At 46.1% G+C, this 6,949-nt stretch overlaps 5 non-coding genes across 5 annotated transcripts; all 5 read left to right on the top strand.

Annotated features, from left to right (window-relative positions):
* The first annotated feature begins 447 nt into the window (after positions 1 to 447).
* On the top strand, positions 448 to 521 carry TRNAN-AUU (transfer RNA asparagine (anticodon AUU)). Its single transcript has one exon. It is a non-coding gene; the product is annotated as a tRNA-Asn (tRNA).
* A 4,436-nt stretch (positions 522 to 4,957) lies between these two features.
* Positions 4,958 to 5,121, top strand: LOC134996250 (U1 spliceosomal RNA). Its single transcript, XR_010198955.1, has one exon. It is a non-coding gene; the product is annotated as a U1 spliceosomal RNA (small nuclear RNA).
* A 152-nt stretch (positions 5,122 to 5,273) lies between these two features.
* LOC134996490 (U1 spliceosomal RNA) lies at positions 5,274 to 5,436 on the top strand. The gene has a single exon (XR_010199181.1). It is a non-coding gene; the product is annotated as a U1 spliceosomal RNA (small nuclear RNA).
* A 615-nt stretch (positions 5,437 to 6,051) lies between these two features.
* LOC134996217 (U1 spliceosomal RNA) lies at positions 6,052 to 6,215 on the top strand. The gene has a single exon (XR_010198923.1). It is a non-coding gene; the product is annotated as a U1 spliceosomal RNA (small nuclear RNA).
* Positions 6,216 to 6,367: 152 nt separating this feature from the next.
* LOC134996504 (U1 spliceosomal RNA) lies at positions 6,368 to 6,530 on the top strand. The gene has a single exon (XR_010199194.1). It is a non-coding gene; the product is annotated as a U1 spliceosomal RNA (small nuclear RNA).
* Positions 6,531 to 6,949: the final 419 nt, after the last annotated feature.

Below are 6,949 nucleotides of genomic sequence, written 5' to 3'. Positions count from 1 at the left end.
CTCTTCTGGTGACAATGTAGTTTGTTTTTGTCAATTACCATTTTAATAATAGGGTAAAGAAAATTAAGTGGATTTTTGAAAGAAAACAATACTGTCAATTTACTATTAAAACAAATTAAAATGGTAAAAGTTATTGTACTTTAAGTAAAAATAAAAGAGCCAAAATATCAATCCCAGTTTTGGATTACTTTAATTAACAAAAAACAATGCATATAGCAGAAGATAGTTTCAATCTGCCTACATCTGGGTTATGGGCCCAGCATGCTTCCGTTGCAGTACTCTGCTGCTCATGTAAGTGCAAGAGATCCTGAAGCACTCACTCATCATGGGAAAGTAGCAATGTGTTTCTTACAAAAACTCTCCAGATTATTGACTTTTTAAAGTTTTTCTAGGAAACGTTCTAGATGAATGCTTATTAGCCTTTGTCAGAATGGACTTTTACGAGGTGTCTCTGTGGTGCAATCGGTTAGCATGTTTGGCTATTAACCAAAAGGTTGGTGGTTCAATCCCACCCAGGGATGTAATTGACCTTGTGATCAGATTTTGGTGATCTTTAAGTAGACAAGTCAAAATTTCAAACCCCCTCTTATGGTGTAGGGTACCTGGCCTTCTCTGATGTAATCAGAGTTAGATTTGATTAAGTGATTTTATAAAAAACAGCTAGGAAGCACAATTTAGCAGTGGGTTGCAGAGAAAAAAAAATTATGCTGGCAGAAAAGTCCAATTGAGTGATTAAACAGCTCTTCATTTTCTGACTTTATTTTTATGCTAACAAATTTGCTCTCTGAAAAGTGTCCACAAAGCCAAGTCTCTGATTAACACCTTTGTAGGAATGTTTTTTCACCTATTACTGAATTAAACTTGCTACATTGGAAAGGCAGCAAGATGCATCCTCATTTCAATGTCTACTGAAATAATACAGGTTGACACCAGGAAACATAAACGTTACTGCATCCTTGCTGCTTTCTCATGTGGAAGTCTGTTTAATGTGAAAACAAGGTAATATCTAATCAGCACACAGATAAGGAATTAAGAAAATCTTTCTTTATGGGTGAAGATGTTTCTCACAAAATTGTTGTCCCAATGCATCATTGAAATTCAAGATGGAAGATGATTTTAATATATCACTTGTACATTTTGCATTGCTCTTCTGGTGACAATGTAGTTTGTTTTTGTCAATTACCATTTCAGTAATAGGGTAAAGAAAATTAAGTGGATTTTTTAAAGAAAACAATGCTGTCAATATACTATTAAAACAAATTAAAATGATAAAAGTTATTGTACTTTAAGTAAAAATAAAAGAGCCAAAATATCAATCCCAGTTTTTGATTACTTTAATTATAAAAAAAAATGCACATAGCAGAGGATAGTTTCGATTAATCGACCTCTGGGTTATGCGCCCAGCATCCTTCCATTGCACTACTCTGCTGCTCATGGAAGTCCGAGAGATCCTGAAGACTAAATTGATTAAAGGCCTAAAAGTACTGGACTATAAGGAAAGACTTACTAGGCTGAATATGTATACACTAGAAAAGAGGTGCCTAAGAGGAGATATTATTAATATCTTCAAATATGTAAAGATACATAACAAAGAGTTATCAGAGGAATTATTTATTAAAAGAACACGTGGTCACTCGCTGCGACTGGAGGAAAGTTCAGAACGCAATGGAGGAAAGGTTTCTTCACTGTTAGGGCAATCAGGATGTGGAATTCCCTGCCAGGGAAGGTGGTAATGGCGGACTCTGTAATTGGATTTAAAAAAGGAATGGCTACATTTCTGAATGAAAAAGCTATCCAAGGTTATAATACTTAAAATATCAACATGGTTAATCCGGGGGTAACATGAGTTATAGTAGCTAACTAGTCATAAAACATTATTCAGCAAGTATGTAGAATCATCACAACTTAAAACAGGTTGAACACGATGGGCAATTTGCCTCTATTCAACCTCAAAAACTATGTTACTATATGTTACTATATTACTGTAGTATACAGAACACCACAATGCAATGAGCAGTGATAGTGAGCACTGATGAGGATACTAGAACTGACACTGAGCAGCAAGATGCAGCACTGGACTATTAGTAATGTACTGTAGTATGCTGAGCACCACAATGCAGCACAAGACAATGAGCAGTGATACTGAGCACTGATGAGGATACTACTGAGAACTGACACTGAGCAGGAGAGACACACTACTAGTATTACTGAGCAGCAATAAGTAACCACTGATACTGAGCACTGATATTGAGATTTCCACTGAGAGAACATAGCCACGTCCTCTCCGCTCTCTCTTCAATGCACGAGTAAAAATGGCGGCAACGCGCAGCTCTATATATAATATCCGAATCTCGCGAGAATCCGACAGCGGGATGATGACATTTTCCCTTGTTCAGGTTTTCCGAGTCAGGCGGGAACAACCGAGCCTGCCTCAGACCAGTGTAAACCACGTGGAGTTCGTGGGGAATTCGGTTCTCGGAGAACCGAACCCGCTCCTCTCTACCTTATACCCATCAATTTTTTTTATTTTCAATCTAAGCCCCTGCAGTTTTCTGTAAGCATCTGCTTCGCTATGATGATCAACAAGTCACAAGGGCAAACACTCAGGGCTTGAGGCATAGATCTTTGGACTAGCTGCTACAAGCATGGCAGAGGTGTCACTATCACTGGTGACACCCAGAGAGGTGTCGAGGGAGATTGTAATGCAGTGCGTGCAAATAAGCAGCGCAATGGTAAAAAGGAGGCATGATTTCATAGGTAGGGGCGTGGCCTGGTGGCCTGAATCTACATTTTGTTGCTCCGGGTGTCCCGGGGGTTGGGTGCTGCACCCGGGGACTAGTGTGTAAGCGGTGCTGGCTCCTGCACAGTGACAGGGCATGGCCACCCAGTATGACACCTCCCTTCTTGACCATGCTGTAATTGCAGTCGCACTGCAGTTCAGCGTGATCATAAACAATGGTGTAGCCTCCTGCTGGTGCAGACTGTATGTGCGCGCAGGAAGTCGCCACCATTTTTGTGATCACAGCGGCTGAATGTGATGTCATACAGCCGCTGTGACCACGCCCCCTGTGTCTCCTCCATTGCAGACCCCATTTTGAAGCCTTGCCCCCGCACTGCTCCATCCCTGACTTGGAAATGGAGTGTTGCTGACCCCACTCTCCCCCCCTGCCCCGATTGACAGGCAGAGGCGATCGCATGCAGGCACATGCGTATGCTCTTAGCAATTTTTGCAGTTGGATCGCTTATTGTGATTGCAATCCAACCTGAATCAGGCCCTATTACCTATCACAATGCGCTGCGGGCAGTACAAAATTGGGTTAATATAGGAGAAAAACCCCCAGACCTGTGCTCCTTAACTGTACCTGGTGGCTAGTGGAGCGGCTGCCCAGTAATCAGTGTCCACCCCAGTGCGCACACGGCCCACCCCCTACGGCCACGCTCCCCTTAATCAGCGGCCTCGTGATCCGGAAGGGCGGTGTGTGTGTGTGACTGACCTTAGGAAGAAACCGGAGCCTCCGCTGCAGTGACCCAGCAACCAGGGCACGGGAGTATACAGCGCCGCTGGGAGTGATGAAGCTGCAGTAAAGATGTCTATTAGACCTAGCCTGCTGCAGCCCTTGTAGATTCTCATAAAACAAGTTCTTCTTTTCTTGTCAAAATTAATAGCTAAGAATAGGCTGCCTGAGGCAGGCCCCTGTTAAGTGGCCTGCTACTGAAGGCACCAACTACAAACTGAGCTCCCTGTTCATGGAAGCGGGGTTATAGAGGAGGATGCGCTGAGCATCTTGGGAACAGTCAAAAGCTTTGAGCCGGTTGGTGCCTCAGATCAAGATCCTACTCTACACCCCAATGTGAATCCTTGTGGAGTCCAGTGTACCCCACAGAAGAAATTAATGTGTCACACCCATTGGCAGCAACCTTAGAATAGCTGCTGACGGGCACAATTGAGAAAGGAAGGGGGGGGGGGCATTTGAATCCAGCACATAGATGCAATTCAAATATGTAATTTGTACCTTCCTATTTTAAAATATAATGGATGAACCTCACCCTGTGAGAACAATCTTCATGATCAAGAGATCTAATATGTAAAATAAGTATGAGTTGGGATAGGGCTGGGGAGGGTGGCAGCTCGGGCAGCCCCTCCCCCGTCAAGTTAAGGAGATTCAACTGAGGAAGCACAAGGGAACTCTCGTCTGGGGACAACAACTGCAGGGAGACCACATCTTTTCAGATGAACATGGGAGGGCGGAAGGCTGCCTAATACTGAAGCACCATCAAATATCAAACCATATCCAACAACTAGTACAAGCATTCCTGGGGGAAGGTCTGCAGCAGACGGATTTGCATACGGTGATGTCATCCAAGCAGTGGGCCAAAGTTGGCTGGAACCCTCATCTGCATATAAAAAGAGAAAAGGGGCATGCAGGGCATGGCGGCCTTTTGCAGTGCTTGGATGACCCCTAGTTTGCATTAAACACCCCCACTCTCCTTTGGTGTGGGGCTCATGTTGGCTATGCCCCAGCCCCTGAAGCAGGGGCTGGGGCATAGCCAACATGAGCCCCACACCGAAGGAGGGTGGAGGTGTGTAATGCGAACTAGGGGTCATCCAAGCGCCGCAAAAGGCCGCCATGCCCTGCACGCCCCTTGTCTCTTTTCATATGCAGACGAGGGTTGAAGCCAACTTTGACCCACTGTTTGGATGACATCACCATATGCAAATCCATCTGCTGCAGGCCTTCCCCCAGGAATGCTTGCACTAGTTGTTGCATTTGGTTTGTTGTTTGGGGGTGCTTCAGTATTAGGCAGCCTTCTGCCCTCCCATGTTCATCTGAAAATATGTGTTCTCCCTGCAGTTGTTGTCCCCAGATGAGAGTTCCCTTGTGCTGCCTCAGTTGAATCTCCTTTACTTGACAGAGATGTGCCTGAGCAGCGGCCCTCCCCAGCCCTATCCCAAATCATACTTATTTTGCATAGGAGAGACCATGGTCATGAAGATTATTCTCCCAGGGTGAGGTTCATTCATTGCATTCTGGGTATGCTGACCCCTGTGATTTCCCCAAATGTGGGAAACTCGACAGCATTATTTGTGGTAGTGGGGGACTGTGTTTGTGCTTTCCTCTGGTCAGCTCTGGTAAAAGTCAGATTTCTTTGTCTCAGATCTTCCTCTAGCCTTGTTCTTCTTTCGAGAATTCCCTTGTGCTGCCTCAGTTGGATCTCCTTCACTTGACAGGGGGGTACCCGAGCAGCGACCCTCCCCAGCTCTAGCCCAACTCCTACTTACCTGCCAGGTGAGATACTATGATCACGTAGGTGCTTCTCCCAGGGCAAGGCTCACCCATTGCACTCTGGGTGTGCTGCTCCTGCGATTTCCCCAAATGTGGGAAACTTGACTGCATAATTTGTGTTTCCCCTGGTCGGCTCTCGTATAATTCAGATCTCTTTGTCTCAGGTCTCTCTCCAGCCTAGTTTGCTGTCTGTTTCCACTTCTCTTTTCTTAAGTGCCTTCCAATTCACAATGCAAACTACAGGTAGTGCTGCAGGGCCCACACCCTTTTACTTGCCGTACAGAGCAGCTCTGGAGCTGTTACAGTGCCCAGCTGCTGCAAGAAATCAGCTTGAATGCTTCAGGGGCTGGGGCATAGCAAACATGAGCCCCACACCGAAGGAGGGTGGGGGTGTTTAATGTGAACTAAGGGTCATCCAAGCGCCGCAAAAGGCCGCCATGCCCTGCATACCCCTTTTCTCTTTTCATATGCAGATGAGGGTTCCAGCCAACTTTGGCCCACTGCTTGGATGACATCACCGTATGCAAATCCGTCTTCTGCAGAACTTCCCCCAGGAATGCTTGTACTAGTTGTTGCATTTGGTTTGTTGTTTGGGGGTGCTTCAGTATTAGGCAGCCTTCTGCCCTCCCATGTTCATCTGAAAATATGTGTTCTCCCTGCAGTTGTTGTCCCCAGATGGGAGTTCCCTTGTGCTGCCTCAGTTGAATCTCCTTTACTTGACAGAGATGTGCCTGAGCAGCGGCCCTCCCCAGCCCTATCCCAAATCATACTTATTTTGCATAGGAGATACCATTTTCATGAAGATTGTTCTCCGAGGGTGAGGTTCATTCATTGCATTTTGGGTATGCTGACCCCTGTGATTTCCCCAAATGTGGGAAACTCGACTGCATTATTTGTGGTAGTGGGGGACTGTGTTTGTGCTTTCCTCTGGTCAGCTCTGGTAAAAATCAGATTTCTTTATATCAGATCTTCCTCTAGCCTTGTTCTTCTTTCGAGAGTTCCCTTGTGCTGCCTCAGTTGGATCTCTTTCACTTGAGAGGGGGGTGCCCGAGCAGTGACCCTCCCCAGCTCTAGCCCAACTCCTACTTACCTGCCAGGTGAGATACTATGATCATGAAGGTGCTTCTCCCAGGGCAAGGCTCACCCATTGCACTCCGGTTGTGCTGCCCCTGCGATTTCCCCAAATGTGGGAAACTTGACTGCATAATTTGTGTTTCCCTTGGTCATCTCTCGTATAATTCAGATCTCTTTGTCTCAGGTCTCTCTCCAGCCTAGTTTGCTGTCTGTTTCCACTTCTCTTTTCTTGAGCCGCTCCCTTCTATGCCCTTGCGCACTATCCTGACTTCTCCCGTCTGCTTACTTCGTGCCTTCCAACGCACAATGCAAACTACAGGTAGTGCTGCAGGGCCCACACCCTTTTACTTGCCTTACAGAGCAGCTCTGGAGCAGTTACAGTGCCCAGCTGCTGCAAGAAATCAGCTTGAATGCTTCAGGGGCTGGGGCATAGCCAACATGAGCCCCACACCGAAGGAGGGTGGAGGTGTGTAATGCGAACTAGGGGTCATCCAAGCGCCGCAAAAGGCCGCCATGCCCTGCACGCCCCTTTTCTCTTTTCATATGCAGACGAGGGTTGAAGCCAACTTTGACCCACTGCTTGGATGGCA

The sequence above is a fragment of the Pseudophryne corroboree genome, unplaced genomic scaffold (genome assembly GCF_028390025.1).
Source record: "Pseudophryne corroboree isolate aPseCor3 unplaced genomic scaffold, aPseCor3.hap2 scaffold_142, whole genome shotgun sequence".
Lineage (NCBI taxonomy): Eukaryota > Metazoa > Chordata > Amphibia > Anura > Myobatrachidae > Pseudophryne > Pseudophryne corroboree.
The sequence above is the reverse complement of the archived record's forward strand: the minus strand, read 5'-3'. Positions and strand labels throughout refer to the sequence as shown.